Here is a 22,148-nt window from a genome sequence, read left to right as displayed (position 1 = left end):
AATCGATCGGTTCTACAGGGGCAACTGGTGATTTTGTAAGTGGATAGAAAAATTCGTTTGTGGTAAAATTGTTAAAAGTCGTAGATTGAATGTTGTAGTTGACAATACTTAACGTTCTGACAATTTGAATATAGGTTGTTGGAGACTGGGATCGATCGCGAATATTAAACGATCTCGTAAGCCACAATCAAAATGAACGAAGATAGGAGATAACAAAAGCTGCCATATTACATAAGAATAACAAAAGGATGCAATGATGTAAATGTAGGGTTAATTTTGTATAAGATTTATAATTTTGTATACGATTTATATTTTTGTATGTGAATATAATTATGAATGAGATGAGAAAAGTTAGCAGTATGTTGTTGTACATGTTTCTTATACACATTAAGGGTCATGTTGATACTTTGAAGTAAAAGGCAAATTTACAATATGACCAACAAGGTGCAACTATAAAGTGTCGAACCATATATAAAAAGTGTCGATCCCAAAAACATCGAAACCCAAAAGTATAATGTAATATGTAATTTTTCAATCTAACCGGTACAAGTATACCAGTTTTATGAGAGAATATGTCTAAATAATGTGTCGACACTTTTTTAGTTTGTATCGATATTTTTGGTCCAGAATGAATGGAAAACAGGGTGCAACCATAAAGTGTCGATCCATATATAAAGAGTGTCGATCCCAAAAACATCGAAACCCAAAAGTATAATGTAATATGTAATTTTTCAATCTAACCGGTACAAGTATACCGGTTTTATGAGAGAATATGTCTAAATAATGTGTCGACACTTTTTTAGTTTGTGTCGATATTTTTGGTCCAGAATGAATGGAAAGCAGGGTGCAACCATAAAGTGTCGATCCATATATAAAAAGTGGCGATCCCAAAAACATCGAACCCAAAAGTATAATGTAATATGTAATTTTTCAATCTAACCGGTACAAGTATACCGGTTTTATGAGAGAATATGTCTAAATAATATGTCGACACTTTTTTAGTTTGTGTCGATATTTTTGGTCCAGAATGAATGGAAAACAGGGTGCAACCATAAAGTGTCGATCCATATATAAAAAGTGTCGATCCCAAAAAGATCGAACCCAAAAGTATAATGTAATATGTAATTTTTCAATCTAACCGGTACAAGTATACCGGTTTTATGAGAGAATATGTCTAAATAATGTGTCGACACCATTTAAAAAAGTGTCGATATTTTTGGTCCAGAATAAATGGAAAACAGGGTGCAACCATAAAGTGTCGATCCATATATAAAAAGTGTCGATCCCAAAAAGATCGAACCCAAAAGTATAATGTAATATGTAATTTTTCAATCTAACCGGTACAAGTATACTGGTTTTATGAGAGAATATGTCTAAATAATGTGTCGACACCATTTAAAAAAGTGTCGATATTTTTGGTCCAGAATGAATGGAAAACAGTGTGCAACCATAAGGTGTCGATCCATATATAAAAAGTGTCGATCCCAAAAACATCGAACCCAAAAGTATAATGTAATATGTAATTTTTCAATCTAACCGGTACAAGTATACCGGTTTTATGAGAGAATATGTCTAAATAATGTGTCGACACTTTTTATTTTGTGTCAATACTAATTTAAATATCAAGTGTTTTTCCACCGTTCACTATATATAGTACTCTTAATCGAGAAACCCTAAACATAAAGGCAAGCAGGCAGAAAATAACTCTTCCTCTTTCTTCTAGCGTTATCATAAGTGACGATCAGATATTCAGGTAAATTTATCGATATTTTATGGGTTTGATTGATTTCTATATTGGAGTTTTTTTTCTGAATGTGTTTGTGTTCCATTGTAATAGCATCCAACCAAAATGGCTCCAAAACGTCAGCGTCATAAGCGAGGTCTTTCTCAAAGCTCTTCTCAACCAAGTTCTTCTCAACCACAACCTCCTTCTGTAACAAACGATTCTTCTGAGGAAATCAGATCCTTCGAAACTCTGAACTTTAGATCCGATATAGAGAAACAAAGATGGCATACGAGTTTTAAAGTAAGGAAGATTCATCCCAAACGTGTCATTGACCTGGGTTTCTTGTTTGATGATAAATATGCATTTAGTTTTAAATCCACATTTACATCTTGGGGTTGGCTTGAATTCCTTGGTGTAGAACCAAGATATTATCCCAACCTAGTTAGAGTCTTCTACAACAATGCTTCCTTACAGCACGAGCCTAATAAGACTAATATAATAGGAATTAATACACATGTCATGGGGAAGGATATATATATATCTCCAGAAACTATTGCGGAGGGTTTAGGTGTAGCGAATACAGGGGATTCAGATGTAAATGGTGTAGATTGGTCTACAATTAAACGGGTTGCTAGAAATAGCCCAATTCACCTCGATGTAGAGTCAAGAGTGTTTCACAAAATGCTCACATGGTATATCCGGCCTAGTGAGGGAAAACATTCAACGCTTCGAGACAGCGATTATTGGTGGATAGCAAAGTATAAATCCAAAACGGCTCCAAACATTGCAAGACTCATATTTAATATAATTGTATATATGGTCACAAAGGGAGCAACAATTTCAACTACACTACCATATAGATGTGTCATCACCCATCTGTTGAAGAAGAAGGAAGTTGATTTTTCGCATAACGCCCCTGTTCGATTAACCAGCAAGATTGACATGGTATTTATTAAAAAAGCGGGATATGATTTTGTTGAAAAACTCGGTTAGAAGCGTGTCAAGGAGGTCGGATTAGATCAAGAGAGGGAGGAAATGGACCCCGTTGGCCATAAAGAAGAGCAACCAAGTGGAGACGCAATGATGGAAGAAGCTCCAGTTGCAGAGGATGTCACAATTAAGACCGTGATGGAATACATGGTCAATTTTCGGGAGTATATTGATTCCCTTGTGAGTGGAATGTGATCCGATATTTCATCATTGCAACATGAAGTCTCCATGTTGCGTAACGAATTACATCAATGACATCAAACGAGTTAGGTAATTCATTATCTATGTTTCTTAACATTTACACGTTCTGAACTTTATTTTCTTTTCTTTTAACAGATGTGGACAACCAAGCGGTCAATGAAGATGAAGCTGACGATGAAGATGACGATGATGATGACGATGAAGCTGACGATGAAGATGATGATGATGATGACGATGAAGCTGACGATGAAGATGATGACGATGATGAAGATGATGATGATGATCCAAACAAGTATATCGTGTCTGCAACGCCGCCTTCAAGAAAACTTTTAATTTTTGATCTCAATGGTGTCCTTGCCTACATCCCAAGACTGCCTGCAGGTTTTAATTCTATTCTTTTGTATCCATTATTTTAACATATAAGCGTAGAACTTTAATCTCATTTTCTTCATGTTGTAGATGTTGTCCTCAGAAGAGGATTATTTGAATTTATGCAATTTTGTGTCGACAATTTTGTTGTTGCCCTTTGGTCTTCAAAGATGAGGTTAGAACATGTTTGAAGCAATTGAATTACTGTAGTCAAAATCGTTAATATACATTTGAATGTTAACATTCAAACTTGATTACAATCTCAGGCATAACGTCGACCGTGTACTTGAGAAACTACCTGTATTTTCCGAGCATTTTCTATTCGTGTGGGTAATATGAATGTCATTACAGTTTGCTGACTTTTCGTTGTCTATGATTCCTACATATTTATGTTCGACTGTTTGTGAACAGGATCAAAAAAAATGCAAAACATACGATTCTGTTACCTACTATAAAGATCTCAATGATGTTTGGAACGCGTGTCCAGATTTTAACGAGCTAAATACACTTTTGGTCGATGATTCAACGGAAAAAATGATTTATAATCCGGTAAGTTGCATTTATGCAATATGTTTTTCCAGTTGAACAGGTGTTCGGACATTGATTATTTTAACAACTTATGTGTTTATATAGAAATACAATTACATATGTCCACATACCTTTGACGCTGCTTCCCATTCGAACGACAATGCTCTAGGTATGACACAAATTTATTCATGCTTATGCGAATTTAGTTTATTGTTAGTAAAATTGCACCTCATTAGTTTGATAATTGAAATTATTTATGTATGTCCTCAAAAAAAGGAGGAAACATACGAGAGTATTTGGAAAATTTGCTGAAGGCCTCTAATGTTCCGGACTTCGTTAGAAATAACCCTTTTTCATCGGATTAATTTTGTTTGTCGGTACATTATTTGAACATTCTTGTGTATTTATATTTTGGTGTGATTATATTGTGTGTATATTTTCATTAATTATTCCATATTTGCTTCTATGTGTACATATACATTTGAGGATTGTTGAAATATCAATACTAATGTATTTTATATCTGCTTGCAAATGTATCGAAACACATGACTATAGCATTGTTTTCGATGATATCCACAACAAAGTGTCGATTTAAAAAGTTTCGATTGAAAAATGTAATAGATAATTTTGTAATATAACCGGTATAAATATACCGGTTTACTTATAAAATAGGTAAATATAAGCGCTACCTATTACATAACTTACATATTATTAAATTAAAAACAATAAACATATATATTACATATTTATTATTATCTTTGGTTAATATTGTTAAATTTAAATTCTAAATATTATTTCATAAAATATCAAAACAATCAAATAATTTTTTGTGTAAATGAAATTATTAAATTAATATTGTAGGTGGAAACATGAAACACTATTAAAAAAATTGAAACATAAATTACATAACTTTAAAAGAAGTATCGATCATTTTTATAAAAAGTATGGACACTTTCAATATAATAGGTAAAAATATGATGTAATAGGTAGCGCTTATATAATGTAATAGGTATCGTTTATAAAATGTAATAGGTAGTGGTTATATTGTAAAGTATCTATCCTTTTTATAAAAGTGTCTATACTTTTTTCACTGTGAAAAACATTAATTTAAGGTTATTTTTTGAGTGAGTTTTAAGATATTAATTTAGTAATTATAGGCGTCTAATGATTTATTTTTTACGTTACGATATATATTATTATTAAATTAAAAATTCTAAATATTATTTTATAAAATATCAAAACAATCAAATAATTTTTTGTGCAAATGAAATTATTAAATTAATATTGTAGGTGGAAAACATGAAACATACTTAAAACAAATTGAAACATAAATTACATAACTTTAAAAGAAGTATCGATCCTTTTTATAAAAAGTATGGACACTTTCAATATAATAGGTAAAAATATGATGTAATAGGTAGCGCTTATATAATGTAATAGGTATCGTTTATATAATGTAATAGGTAGTAGTTATATTGTAAAGTATCTATCCTTTTTATAAAAGTGTCTACTTTTTTCACTGTGGAAAACATTAATTTAAGGTTATCTTTTGAGTGAGTTTTAAGATATTAATTTAGTAATTATAGGCGTCTAATGATTTTTTTTTACGTTACGATATATATTATTATTAAATTAAAAATTCTAAATATTATTTTATAAAATATCAAAATAATCAAATAATTTTTTGTGCAAATGAAATTATTAAATTAATATTGTAGGTGGAAAACATGAAACACTATTAAAAAAATTAAAACATAAATTACATAACTTTAAAAGAAGTATCGATCCTTTTTATAAAAAGTATGGACACTTTCAATATAATAGGTAAAAATATGATGTAATAGGTAGCGCTTATATAATGTAATAGGTATGGTTTATATAATGTAATAGGTAGTGGTTATATTGTAAAGTATCTATCCTTTTTATAAAAGTGTCTATACTTTTTTCACTGTGGAAAACATTAATTTAAGGTTATCTTTTGAGTGAGTTTTAAGATATTAATTTAGTAATTATAGGCGTCTAATGATTTATTTTTTACGTTACGATATATATTATTATTAAATTAAAAATTCTAAATATTATTTTATAAAATATCAAAACAATCAAATAATTTTTTGTGCAAATGAAATTATTAAATTAATATTGTAGGTGGAAAACATGAAACATACTTAAAAAAAATTGAAACATAACTTTAAAAGAAGTATCGATCCTTTTTATAAAAAGTATGGACACTTTCAACATATTATAATGTAATAGATAATTTTGTAATATAACCGGTATAAATATTCCGGTTTTATGAGTGAATAGGTCTACAACCTATATCGATACTTTCTAATATTGTGTCGGTACTTTATGTCCAGATTGGAAGAAAAATGTGTCGATACCATTTAAAAAAGTGTCGGTAATTTTAAGTAACGCGGTTTTTCTTCCTTCATTCAAAATATTTATATGTACATACAATAGGAGTCATATTGATACTTATGATATATGGAGATCGTTGTCATTCCATTCCGTCTTCGAAAAAATCAGTTGATGTAGGCTGTGTGCTTGTACTCAAACTAAGCTTGACTTGAGGACATGTTAGTTTGTTATGTCCCTCACCGTTGCAGTACCACATCGCCTAATTTTCTTCTCGACCTTGTTCTTCGGCACTTCTTTTCGCTTGCGTTGTTTTCGTTGAGGGTCACGAACATTGTTTACTACAATGCTCTGGTTGACTGAATGATTCAAACCAAACGAGTTTTCTAATTCTTCTATTAGTATTTTCATCTCATCTCTTGCGGTTTTGAAAGACTCGTCTGTCTTTGATGCAATGTAGCATAACCTACTTGACGTTGAACGTAGAGCAGCGAACTTTGCCATTTGCATCACTTCTGGAGACACATTCAAATCAACATAGCTGGGTGCAGAAGCCTTCGCATCATTAGTCCACCTACGTTGAATCAAAGTCCCGGGCAAATATGTGTAGTCCAATTGCTTCAAAATGTGAAGTTGATGGCGACACGGAAGTCCAACGGTCTCGAATTTTTTGCAGGAGCAAATTAGAGTTTTCGTACGAGAATCAAAACTAATTTCAAATTTCCTATTTTTTTCTGCGTACTTTGACAAAATATAATGTTGACATTCATCTGATAAGGACTTAATCTCTGCCTCAATCCGGTACAATGTCTCCCGTATAAGTTTATCTTGGAATACACGAAAAGATTCGCATGTAAAAATCGCAACGGCATGGCTTTCATGGTCGACCAGTTTTGTGATCTGGAAGGGCTTCGTATGGGAACTTAAGTAATCCGCTTTCAACTCGTTCATACGCATTCTACTAATTCCATCTTCAATTGCACGAACAACATCTAAATATGTCTTCTTGTGTTTCAGTGCAATAGCTAGTGAAGCATTCATAGACTCGCACCTTTGTGTTGAGCGAATATTGGCAAAGAAATGACCGGTTAGATATGCTTGTGCCCATAAGTGTCATGTATTTCCCTTCTCAATCACCCATGGATGCTTTTGGACGTTGAATTCTGAAACAACCGAACGCCATTGAATATCAAATTCCTTGGTTATCCACCAGGAAGCCATGCATTTTGAGAATGCTACTGTAAACTTTGGGTCACCAATGTTAGCTTGTGCATTGCAAGAAAGATGCCAAGAACATAATCTGTGCTTAGCATAAGGGATAACAGATTTGATAGCCCTCTACATTGCCCTATCCCCATCGGTTACAACGGAAATAGGTGATTTATTCATCATGGCTTCTAAAAAATTTTGTAGCACCCACTCGAAAGATTGAGACGTCTCGTCAGCGATTATGGCAGTGGCAAACACAATTGTGTTATGGTGATGATTGACACCAACAATAGGCATAATTGGTCGACCATACAAATTATCTTTGAACGTTGTATCGAACGCAATTACATCACCGAAGCATGTGTAATCCGATCTCGATGTAGAATCCGACCAAATAAGATTATACAATGCCCCCGATTCGTCTACCGAGTATGTCATAAAAAACCCGGGATCATCATGTTTCTTATAATCAAAGTAGCAATAAGCGCATTCACATCCCCATCGATGATTTCCTTTGCTTTACCTCTTTGAAGTGCATTGTAGAGGTCTTTATATGTAAATCCAACATTATGATAGCCCCCTGCCTGCTGCGTTAAATAGTTCATTACTTGTGACGTGCCAACACCGACCTCTTTCAATGTTGTTGCCTCATCGATATCAGCCTTACTTACAGCTCTATTAGAACACATAAATGGTGTCATAGAAGGAGTGCACAATGCATGATTATGTTTCTGATCAGACTTACTTATAACCCACTGATCGTTTGTATTTGTTGCTGTAACTACGACTCTAGCCTTACATCTTGTTCTTGTGACTGGCGTATGAGCACGTTGACGATCAACAGTATTGACTTTTGATACTCGAAACCCTTCTTTGGAACAACAAAATTCTTGTGTCTTCACATTCCCTTCCACGTCAAGCCGTGTTGTTCCCTTACGTGCACTAAACCCATGTTCCCGTGCGAATCCCTTGTAAAAGTACCAAGCTTGATCACGTGAACAGAAAAGCTGACCAACCAATCTGTCAGATTCATCAACATTATGTACTTCATGGCATTCCTCGGTTGTCTTAACATTGTCTACATCAGTATTATCCATGGCAAAAATTTTGTTGTGCAAGTTCAGTGCTCCAGGAGTTGATGGAGATGTAAGCAAAGGTTCATTTTGAACATGTTTCAGTCGTGCTGCTTTCAATAGGATGTGGCATTGGTAGTGATAGTTAAAGGGTGGGTACAACATTAAATTCGCAGTACATATTTAGGTATGTACAATAACTACAAGTATATATTATCATTAAATTTAGGTATGTACAATAACTACATATTTAGGTATGTACAATAACTACATATTTAGGTATATACATCTTTTGAGTGAGTTTTAAGATATTAATTTAGTAATTATAGGCGTCTAATGATTTCTTTTTTACGTTACGATATATATTATTATTAAATTAAAAATTCTAAATATTATTTTATAAAATATCAAAACAATCAAATAATTTTTTTGTGTAAATGAAATTATTAAATTAATATTGTAGGTGGAAAACATGAAACACTATTAAAAAAAATTGAAACATAAATTACATAACTTTAAACAAAGTATCGATCTTTTTTATAAAAAGTATGGACACTTTCAATATAATAGGTAAAAATATGATGTAATAGGTAGCGCTTATATAATGTAATAGGTATGGTTTATATAATGTAATAGGTAGTGGTTATATTGTAAAGTATCTATCCTTTTTATAAAAGTGTCTATACTTTTTTCACTGTGATTTAAGGTTATCTTTTGAGTGAGTTTTAAGATATTAATTTAGTAATTATAGGCGTCTAATGATTTCTTTTTTACGTTACGATATATATTATTATTAAATTAAAAATTCTAAATATTATTTTATAAAATATCAAAACAATCAAATAATTTTTTGTGTAAATAAAATTATTAAATTAATATTGTAGGTGGAAAACATGAAACACTATTAAAAAAAATTGAAACATAAATTACATAACTTTAAAAGAAGTATCGATCCTTTTTATAAAAGTATGGACACCTTCAATATAATAGGTAAAAATATGATGTAATAGGTAGCGCTTATATAATGTAATAGGTATCGTTTATATAATGTAATAGGTAGTGGTTATATTGTAAAGTATCTATCATTTTTATAAAAGTGTCTATACTTTTTTTCCTGTGGAAAACATTAATTTAAGGTTATCTTTTGAGTGAGTTTTAAGATATTAATTTAGTAATTATAGGCGTCTAATGATTTATTTTTTACGTTACGATATATATTATTATTAAATTAAAAATTCTAAATATTATTTTATAAAATATCAAACAATCAAATAATTTTTGTGCAAATGAAATTATTAAATTAATATTGTAGGTGGAAAACATGAAACATACTTAAAACAAATTGAAACATAAATTACATAACTTTAAAAGAAGTATCGATCCTTTTTATAAAAAGTATGGACACTTTCAATATAATAGGTAAAAATATGATGTAATAGGTAGCGCTTATATAATGTAATAGGTATCGTTTATATAATGTAATAGGTAGTTGTTATATTGTAAAGTATCTATCCTTTTTATAAAAGTGTCTATACTTTTTTCACTGTGATTTAAGGTTATCTTTTGAGTGAGTTTTAAGATATTAATTTAGTAATTATAGGCGTCTAATGATTTATTTTTTACGTTACGATATATATTATTATTAAATTAAAAATTCTAAATATTATTTTATAAAATATCAAAATAATAAAATAATTTTTTGTGCAAATGAAATTATTAAATTAATATTGTAGGTGGAAAACATGAAACACTATTAAAAAAAATTAAAACATAAATTACATAACTTTAAAAGAAGTATCGATCCTTTTTATAAAAGTATGGACACTTTCAATATAATAGGTAAAAATATGATGTAATAGGTAGCGCTTATATAATGTAATAGGTATGGTTTATAATGTAATAGGTAGTGGTTATATTGTAAAGTATCTATCCTTTTTATAAAAGTGTCTATACTTTTTTCACTGTGGAAAACATTAATTTAAGGTTATCTTTTGAGTGAGTTTTAAGATATTAATTTAGTAATTATAGGCGTCTAATGATTTATTTTTTACGTTACGATATATATTATATTAAATTAAAATTCTAAATATTATTTTATAAAATATCAAAACAATCAAATAATTTTTTGTGCAAATGAAATTATTAAATTAATATTGTAGGTGGAAAACATGAAACATACTTAAAAAAAATTGAAACATAACTTTAAAAGAAGTATCAATCCTTTTTATAAAAAGTATGGACACTTTCAACATATTATAATATAATAGATAATTTTGTAATATAACCGGTATAAATATACCGGTTTTATGAGTGAATAGGTCTACAACCTATATCGATACTTTCTAATATTGTGTCGGTACTTTATGTCCAGATTGGAAGAAAAATGTGTCGATACCATTTAAAAAAGTGTCGGTAATTTTAAGTAACGCGGTTTTTTCTTCCTTCATTCAAAATATTTATATGTACATACAATAGGAGTCATGTTGATACTTATGATATATGGAGATCGTTGTCATTCCATTCCGTCTTCGAAAAAATCAGTTGATGTAGGCTGTGTGCTTGTACTCAAACTAAGCTTGACTTGAGGACATGTTAGTTTGTTATGTCCCTCACCGTTGCAGTACCCACATCGCCTAATTTTCTTCTCGACCTTGTTCTTCGGCACTTCTTTTCGCTTGCGTTGTTTTCGTTGAGGGTCACGAACATTGTTTACTACAATGCTCTGGTTGACTGAATGATTCAAACCAAACGAGTTTTCTAATTCTTCTATTAGTATTTTCATCTCATCTCTTGCGGTTTTGAAAGACTCGTCTGTCTTTGATGCAATGTAGCATAACCTACTTGACGTTGAACGTAGAGCAGCGAACCTTGCCATTTGCATCACTTCTGGAGACACATTCAAATCAACATAGCTGGGTGCAGAAGCCTTCGCATCATTAGTCCACCTACGTTGAATCAAAGTCCCGGGCAAATATGTGTAGTCCAATTGCTTCAAAATGTGAAGTTGATGGCGACACGGAAGTCCAACGGTCTCGAATTTTTTGCAGGAGCAAATTAGAGTTTTCGTACGAGAATCAAAACTAATTTCAAATTTCCTATTTTTTTCTGCGTACTTTGACAAAATATAATGTTGACATTCATCTGATAAGGACTTAATCTCTGCCTCAATCCGGTACAATGTCTCCCGTATAAGTTTATCTTGGAATACACGAAAAGATTCGCATGTAAAAATCGCAGCGGCATGGCTTTCAAGGTCAACCAGTTTTGTGATCTGGAAGGGCTTCGTATGGGAACTTAAGTAATCCGCTTTCAACTCGTTCATACGCATTCTACTAATTCCATCTTCAATTGCACGAACAACATCTAAATATGTCTTCTTGTGTTTCAGTGCAATAGCTAGTGAAGCATTCATAGACTCGCACCTTTGTGTTGAGCGAATATTGGCAAAGAAATGACCGGTTAGATATGCTTGTGCCCATAAGTGTCATGTATTTCCCTTCTCAATCACCCATGGATGCTTTTGGACGTTGAATTCTGAAACAACCGAACGCCATTGAATATCAAATTCCTTGGTTATCCACCAGGAAGCCATGCATTTTGAGAATGCTGCTGTAACTTTGGGTCACCAATGTTAGCTTGTGCATTGCGAGAAAGATGCCAAGAACATAATCTGTGCTTAGCATAAGGGATAACAGATTTGATAGCCCTCTACATTGCCCTATCCCCATCGGTTACAACGGAAATAGGTGATTTATTCATCATGGCTTCTAAAAAATTCTGTAGCACCCACTCGAAAGATTGAGACGTCTCGTCAGCGATTATGGCAGTGGCAAACACAATTGTGTTATGGTGATGATTGACACCAACAATAGGCATAATTGGTCGACCATACAAATTATCTTTGAACGTTGTATCGAACGCAATTACATCACCGAAGCATGTGTAATTCGATCTCGATGTAGAATCCGACCAAATAAGATTATACAATGCCCCCGATTCGTCTACCGAGTATGTCATAAAAAACCCGGGATCATCATGTTTCTTATAATCAAAGTAGGCAATAAGCGCATTCACATCCCCATCGACGATTTCCTTTGCTTTACCTCTTTGAAGTGCATTGTAGAGGTCTTTATATGTAAATCCAACATTATGATAGCCCCCTGCCTGCTGCGTTAAATAGTTCATTACTTGTGACGTGCCAACACCGACCTCTTTCAATGTTGTTGCCTCATCGATATCAGCCTTACTTACAGCTCTATTAGAACGCATAAATGGTGTCATAGAAGGAGTGCACAATGCATGATTATGTTTCTGATCAGACTTACTTATAACCCACTGATCGTTTGTATTTGTTGCTGTAACTACGACTCTAGCCTTACATCTTGTTCTTGTGACTGGCGTATGAGCACATTGACGATCAACAGTATTGACTTTTGATACTCGAAACCCTTCTTTGGAACAACAAAATTCTTGTGTCTTCACATTCCCTTCCACGTCAAGCCGTGTTGTTCCCTTACGTGCACTAAACCCATGTTCCCGTGCGAATCCCTTGTAAAAGTACCAAGCTTGATCACGTGAACAGAAAAGCTGACCAACCAATCTGTCAGATTCATCAACATTATGTACTTCATGGCATTCCTCGGTTGTCTTAACATTGTCTACATCAGTATTATCCATGGCAAAAATTTTGTTGTGCAAGTTCAGTGCTCCAGGAGTTGATGGAAATGTAAGCAAATGTTCATTTTGAACATGTTTCAGTCGTGCTGCTTTCAATAGGATGTGGCATTGGTAGTGATAGTTAAAGGTGGGTACAACATTAAATTCGCAGTACATATTTAGGTATGTACAATAACTACAAGTATATTATCATTAAATTTAGGTATGTACATAACTACATATTTAGTATGTACAATAACTACATATTTAGGTATATACATCTTTGAGTGAGTTTTAAGATATTAATTTAGTAATTATAGGCGTCTAATGATTTCTTTTTTACGTTACGATATATTATTATTAAATTAAAATTCTAAATATTATTTTATAAAATATCAAAACATCAAATAATTTTTTTGTGTAAATGAAATTATTAAATTAATAGTGTAGGTGGAAAACATGAAACACTATTAAAAAAAATTGAAACATAAATTACATACTTTAAACAAAGTATCGATCTTTTTTATAAAAAGTATGGACACTTTCAATATAATAGGTAAAAATATGATGTAATAGGTAGCGCTTATATAATGTAATAGGTATGGTTTATAATGTAATAGGTAGTGGTTATTGTAAAGTATCTATCCTTTTTATAAAGTGTCTATACTTTTTTCACTGTGATTTAAGGTTATCTTTTGAGTGAGTTTTTAAGATATTAATTTAGTAATTATAGGCGTCTAATGATTTCTTTTTTACGTTACGATATATATTATTATAAAAAAATTCTAATATTATTTTATAAATATCAAAACAATCAATAATTTTTGTGTAAATAAAATTATTAAATTAATATTGTAGGTGGAAAACATGAAACACTATTAAAAAAAATTGAAACATAAATTACATAACTTTAAAAGAAGTATCGATCCTTTTTATAAAAGTATGGACACCTTCAATATAATAGGTAAAATATGATGTAATAGGTAGCCTTATATAATGTAATAGGTATCGTTTATATAATGTAATAGTAGTGGTTATATTGTAAAGTATCTATCATTTTTATAAAAGTGTCTATACTTTTTTTCCTGTGGAAAACATTAATTTAAGGTTATCTTTTGAGTGAGTTTTAAGATATAATTTAGTAATTATAGGCGTCTAATGATTTATTTTTTACGTTACGTATATATTATTATTAAATTAAAAATTCTAAATATTATTTATAAAATATCAAAACAATCAAATATTTTTTGTGCAAATGAAATTATTAAATTAATATTGTAGGTGGAAAACATGAAACATACTTAAAACAATTGAAACATAAATTACATAACTTTAAAAGAAGTATCGATCCTTTTTATAAAAAGTATGGACACTTTCAATATAATAGGTAAAAATATGATGTAATAGGTAGCGCTTATATAATGTAATAGGTATCGTTTATATAATGTAATAGGTAGTTGTTATAGTAAAGTATCTATCCTTTTATAAAAGTGTCTATACTTTTTTTCACTGTGGAAAACATTAATTTAAGGTTATCTTTTGAGTGAGTTTTAAGATATTAATTTAGTAATTATAGGCGTCTAATGATTTATTTTTTACGTTACGATATATATTATTATTAATTAAAATTCTAAATATTATTTTATAAAATATCAAAATAATAAAATAATTTTTTGTGCAAATGAATTATTAAATTATATTGTAGGTGGAAAACATGAAACACTATTAAAAAAAATTAAAACATAAATTACATAACTTTAAAAGAAGTATCGATCCTTTTTATAAAAAGTATGGACACTTTCAATATAATAGGTAAAATATGATGTAATAGGTAGCGCTTATATAATGTAATAGGTATCGTTTATATAATGTAATAGTAGTGTTATATTGTAAAGTATCTATCCTTTTTATAAAAGTGTCTATACTTTTTTCAGTGTGGAAAACATTAATTTAAGGTTATCTTTTGAGTGAGTTTTTAAGATATTAATTTAGTAATTATAGGCGTCTAATGATTCTTTTTTACGTTACGATATATATTATTATTAAATTAAAAATTCTAATATTATTTTTATAAATATCAAAACAATCAAATAATTTTTTGTGTAAATAAAATTATTAAATTAATATTGTAGGTGGAAAACATGAAACACTATTAAAAAAAATTGAAACATAAATTACATAACTTTAAAAGAAGTATCGATCCTTTTTATAAAAGTATGGACACCTTCAATATAATAGGTAAAAATATGATGTAATAGGTAGCGCTTATATAATGTAATAGTATCGTTTATATAATGTAATAGTAGTGGTTATATGTAAAGTATCTATCATTTTTATAAAAGTGTCTATACTTTTTTTCCTGTGGAAACATTAATTTAAGGTTATCTTTGAGTGAGTTTTAAGATATTAATAGTAATTATAGGCGTCTAATGATTTATTTTTACGTTACGATATATATTTTTATTAAATTAAAAATTCTAAATATTATTTTATAAAATATCAAACAATCAATAATTTTTTGTGCAAATGAAATTATTAAATTAATATTGTAGGTGGAAAACATGAAACATACTTAAAAAAAATTGAAACATAAATTACATAACTTTAAAAGAAGTATCGATCCTTTTTATAAAAAGTATGGACACTTTCAATATAATAGGTAAAAATGATGTAATAGGTAGCGCTTATATAATGTAATAGGTTTCGTTTATATAATGTAATAGGTAGTGTTATATTGTAAAGTATCTATCCTTTTTATAAAAGTGTCTATACTTTTTTCAGTGTGGAAAACATTAATTTAAGGTTATCTTTTGAGTGAGTTTTAAGATATTATTTAGTAATTATAGGCGTCTAATGATTTATTTTTTACGTTACGATATATTATTATTAAATTAAAAACAATAAACATATATATTACATATTTATTATTATCTTTGGTTAATATTGTTAAATTTAAATTCTAAATAATATTTTATAAAATATCAAAATAATCAAATAATTTTTTGTGCAAATGAAATTATTAAATTAATATTGTAGGTGGAAAACATGAAACACTATTAAAAAAAAATTGAAACATAAATTACATAACTTTAAAAAAAGTTCGATCATTTTTATAAAAAGTATAGACACTTTCAACATATTATAATGTAATAGGTAAATTTGTAATGCTATCGGTATAAATATACCGATTTACTTATAAAATAGGTAAATATAAGCGCTACCTATTACATTATATAAGCGTTACCTAGTATGTTATTGTACTTTATAATATTTTTGGTTAAATAATATAACATAACCGGTCTAAATTTTAACCGGTCACTTGTTTAACCGGTCACGCTGTATATTAGCCGTTTTTTAGGTGCCGCACCGCAGAACTACCCGTGAGCTTCGAAAAGCTAGGTAATACAGAACTACCAAATGATGCTGAAAACATGCAGATACAAATAAACATATATTTGCTTGTCTGTTCAGACATCTACAGATCTTTATGCTGAGCGAAGATCCTACAGATATTTTAGGATAACGGACAATGAGCTTTCATTTCAGAGAAATATTTCAGATGACTGAGTTCAGGAGATCAGAATAGGTTATCTAGTGTGTTCCCTCAAAACCAGTGAAAAGATATCGATCTTTTAAAACATATTTTTTTTATTCAAAACCCATAGTAATTTTCCCATCCGTCACGAACAAAATGTGTAGGTTCTCCATAACCATACAACCCCGTCATGAATAGTAAGGCCCTGAGCACAAAGCTAAGGAATCTGCAAGTAATCAACCCCGTCACAAACAGTAAGGCTCTCAGCACAAAGCCGAGGAACCTGTAAGTAATCAACCCCGTCACGAACAGTAAGGCTCTCAGCACAAAGCCGAGGAACCTGAAAGTATTCAACCCCGTCACGAACAGTAAGGCTCTCAGCACAAAGCCGAGGAACCTGCAAGTATTCAACCCCGTCACGAACAGTAAGGCTCTCAGCACAAAGCTGAGGAACATGCAAGTATTCTTCCCCGTCACGAACAGTAAGGCTCTCAGCACAAAGCCGAGGACCTGCAAGTATTCTCCTCCAACTATAATCCAATAAAACATGTTTCTCCGTAAACGGATATATCAAAAATCAAATCATAGTTCAAGTCAAGTATCATATCAGAATCCATGTCAGTTATCATAACAAATTCAATCATAATCATATAATATTCATGTGATTAGGGAACACACCAGAGTTTACAGATATTATTCAGAGGTACTGGATAATCTTAGCAGGCAGAGAAATACAGATCTTTAGTATACCGATAGAATATCGAAATTTAGAGTCATTATTGGAAGAGTTCAATAACTGACGGAATTATCAATTATTCAGAATGAGACTTGAGTTGATAAGAAAGAAATAAAGATTCAAGACATTTACAGTCTATGTCGATTGATTTCATTATCAACAACTTCAGATGATATCTCCCAGAATTAATGCTTATCGACTGGTCAATTCATTGTCCTTACAGTGTATTTACACTTTAATACCACAAATTCTAATCCATATATAATCTTCGGAATCATCGCTGAATAAATATTCCAATGTCTTTATTTCATGTTCACACTTCCACTATATCATGAAATACTGACGTGCTTGATTTGTAGTTCAAGATCCATAAGAACATTACATCATGTATGTTTACTTACGTTTTCAGACTCATCCAAATTACTTACTTAATCCTTAGTCCTGGAGGTTACTTAGTTCATTTAGCATTCAAGTCCATTCCAGTTACTTCAAGATTTTCTAGAGTAATTCAAACGTTCCTGAATTTTAGATACCTGTTGTACTTCCATTCCATTCAATTTGGTCTTCGTGGTTGATTTGTCGAACAAACGTCCAATTCTTAGTATTGAATGCCATCTAGAGTTGAGTTGAGCTGAGTACTTTCAAATTATCATCGACCACACTTGAGAAGACGAACATACATTCAACTGATACCTATGTCGTTCAGGTACTGACATATATCATTACGGTTGATCGGCTCACTTAAGTTATTTCATACTTCTAAAGGTAGTCCAACACCTATGCTTATTTGGATTTCTTAATTAATCCAAACATTTACTTAGTATAGACCATAAGGCTATTTTTGGTCATTTGGTGTTCAGTTTTATTCCATTCATTACAGAGCTCGAGGATATCTAATCATTCCTGAGCTTGGTGATATTCTTGGGTTATTTCTATTACAGTGGTATTTTGGTCATTTTACAGATTCAATGTATTTTAATCCTTTTCTTCCGTCCGATCTACTATTAAATTCATCTTATCATTTATTTCAGTCCTTTCGAACAATTCTGACAACAGAATACCCCCAATAATTATTCTTCAGTATTACTCATTACTCGAATATTTCTGGGTCAAGTGCATTCTCAGATTTTACAAACGAAATATCATGAATTTTTCTGTACAAGACAGGATCTTAACAATTAAATTCGTACTTAATCGAGTTAAGTACAAATCTTCAAAGTACTTTCTCCATTCAGGGTCAACTCAGACTATTTTACCTCTTAAGGGCATTTTTGTAATTTCTTAACCAGATAATTTCGATATTAGCTCTTAACGAAATAATTATAATTTAAAGATCCTATGGTTAATTACTTTCTCGAATATTCTCTGATCTTGAAATGATTCCTTAACAGACTTCTATCTTACAATATAAGGGTATTTTTCGTAATTTTACCCACCAGAGTATTCTCATAATTTCTCATCCAAGTATCTTTAATATTAAACCTTTGTTGATATAACATATAGTTATAGATCCAGGGCATTCCTTTATCACTAATCACAAAACTTGTAATTTAATTCTAACAATCTCTCAATCTCCTATATTAATCATCTGAACCATAATCAATTACTGAACCTTTTTACGTATTCAGATTGAGTGTAAGAATTAATTAACCACCAATGAGACTAACATATCTACATGCATTACCAATATTCACATGTTCCATAAAGCATAAAAAGTAGTAAAGTATTACCTCGATTTCGTGCAATACTGATCGACCATAAAATTCCATTCAAACGCCTTTGATCTTCAATTCAACTTCCAATAATTCCTCAGATGCATCAACATAAAATTCAAACGCCTTTGATCTTCAATTCAACTTCCAATAATTCCTCAGATGCATATCAACATAAATTATATAAAAAAATGAAGCTTAATTGCGATAAACATATCGAATCGGGTGATAAATCAGTGAAAAACAGCTTATCGGGTTCGAATTTGGCGAAACGGACTTCGGATTCAGGATGTCGAAAGCATAAAATATGAGTTTTCGAAAATTTGAAATTTTCGATCAAAATCAAAGTCAACGAGTTTGACTGGCAATTTCGAGGCCTTCGGGTCTGAATTTCGAAAAACATACTGCGGAATCGGATTTGAAACGTCGAAAAACGTCAGGATGGGTATACTTGATCGAAGTCAAAGGTTGTTTAATGCCCGGTCAAAGCCCGTCAAAGTTTTGGTCAACGCCGGTCAATGGTCAACGCATGAACAGTCAACATTTGACCATTTTACACAAATATCACCCTAACAGAAATTAATTACCAAATTAGCCACATTCTGCAAATATTTACCAATATAACACCCGAATTTTACACAAATAGCACTCAAACATAAATTAATTACTAAATTATCACCCAGATGATGGCCAGTCTCGGGGGGTGGCGCGTGCGGTGCGTGAACAGTAACCCGGTGTTGATAAATTCCCGAACAAATTCTTAAAAAATATTTTAAACGATTTTAAGGCACTTACAAAGCTCGATTCACAATTTTGAATGGCGGAGAGCTCAATTCCAAAACGTCGAAAACTTTGACCGTCTCACCTCCTCACGCGTCGCCATCCACGGAGACCAAGGATGACACCGGCGGACTCGAAACGATGCAAGGAACACGATGGTGCGGGAGGTGTCGTAAACGGATGACCGGATCGTCGTGAATCGACGAAAAACCAACTGAAATCGAGTTATTACCGACGATACTTTCGACTGAAATTAACGGCGACGATTCACGACGAAAGGTTTAATGGGTTTTTTCATCGATTGACAACGAACACGATGGTAGTTTCGGTTCGTCGATCGGAGGTCGGACGGCGAGTAGATCGGAGTTGAAATGAGGGTTGTTGGAGAAGAGAAAACTGAAAAAATATGCTACATGCGCACGGGGAAGAGATTTATATTTCACATATAAATAAATGGTTAAATCATGGGTTTAACCCCTGAATTTCCTGTACTTTTTTAAAACGGTCTGCCAACTTTGAAATTTTTTAATTTAATCCTCAATTTCCTTCCAAAATTCTAATTAAATTCATCACTTTATAATTTCTTAAATTTAGCCCCTAAATTAGAATGTTACAATTTAAATGAAAAAAAAACTAAAAAACACTTAATATGAAAACTCAAACTTATTCAAATTTAATTTCAATTAGAATTAAAGTGATCAGTGTACCACATATTTGATGGATATATTTTAAATCTATAAAATAAAAATATCATATTTTTTATGTTCTTTGAAATTATTCTTTTTAAATGAGAAATTCAGAAACAGATTCGGGCAGGTGACAAAAAACAAGGGTTAAGTGCATGGGTCTTTCACATAACTAATTATGAGGCGGATATATAGCTGAAAAAAATACAACTACCAAACACGGCTGTAAGTGTGTTGTGCTAATTATGGCCAATTTAATGGCTCTTTAGCTTTTAGTTACGTAAGTTTATGGAATATACTACACGATATATATATATATATATATAATTGATATTCACTTACATAATGTAAATTTTTTTAGTTTTACACAGATTTAGGACTGTTGGATTACTAAAAATAGATTGCCTAAATTGACTCTTTATTTTTTTTTCCAGTAAATATATTCATATTTCATACTTTTAATCTCAATTATCTGTTTTTACTCATGCAACAGTCTTAAATTTGTGTAAAACCAAAATAGTTTTCATTATGTAAGAGGATATATATATATATATAAAAGATCCATTTCATATCGTCTAAAATATTTAGTTTTATATCCTTTTAAAATCATTAAACAAACAAAAGTAGATGAATGAAATTACTAAAAGATATTCATAATAGAAAAATAAATATCTAAAATTTTATTATTTTTACTAATCTAATAATCTAAAAAAGTATAAAATTAAAATTTAATACTAGATGGAAGTGTTTTTTCATAAAAATAATATTAATTAATATATTGAAATTTATTAATTTTTAAATACTACTATGATACGTAAAAATAGTCACTTACAATAATTTAAGATTAAATTTCTTATTTGCTGTAAACATTTTGTTAGTTCAGATAGTATAGATGATATGAATTTGATACCATTAATAACTAAATACTACCTTATATGATTATGACGTAGAAGTTGGGAAATTCAAAGTTACCTTATAAGCTCCTTTTGGAGAGCAGCGCCCTGCTTGGTTCTGCGATGAGAGGTTGCACCAAAGCCAGTGGTGACGCCGTACTGTCCGTACCTTTTCATTCCTTCCATCACCCAATCGCTGCTCGCCTTGACCGCAGGCCGAGCCGCCTCCGAGAGCTCCACCTGGACGGCGGCGTCGCGGTTTGCAAAGGCCGTCACCTGAGCTATCCTTAGCGTCTCGCCACCTAGGCGAACCACCGGGTTCTTGTACTCCTCCACCATTCTCTTCACTTCCTCGAGATGGCTACCTTTCATCGACTGAGCCGACGCGGCCCAGTTCAACGGATCAGCAGAAGCAGCAGTAACTGTGCCGAAACCGTTACCGCCATGCAGTTACCCGTAACGATCTCCATTGGTTCCATCGATGAGAAGCTCTAAAGCCGGATTCAATGGCTAATTATTGAAAAAAAAACAAAGTGTTTTTCAAAAAAAAAAAAAAAAAAAGGAAATTTTCCTGAGTTCGTTGAACGATAATCCGAATATTTAAATAGGGGGAAAATATTATTATTTTCTTTAAAAAAAATGAAAATGGCTGGGTGGGTGGGTTGGCCTATGGGTTAGTTGAGAACATTGTGTGGC

General features: G+C 31.2%; 1 pseudogene; it reads right to left on the bottom strand.

The window, feature by feature from the left end:
- LOC120172677 overlaps positions 1-21,931 on the bottom strand; it is a 29,369-nt pseudogene extending 7,438 nt beyond the window's left edge.
- Positions 21,932-22,148: the final 217 nt, after the last annotated feature.

The sequence above is a fragment of the Hibiscus syriacus genome, unplaced genomic scaffold (assembly GCF_006381635.1).
Source record: "Hibiscus syriacus cultivar Baekdansim isolate YM2019G1 unplaced genomic scaffold, ASM638163v2 tig00111877_pilon, whole genome shotgun sequence".
NCBI lineage: Eukaryota > Viridiplantae > Streptophyta > Magnoliopsida > Malvales > Malvaceae > Hibiscus > Hibiscus syriacus.
Note: the sequence above shows the minus strand (reverse complement) of the source record. Positions and strands in the feature narration are given on the sequence as shown.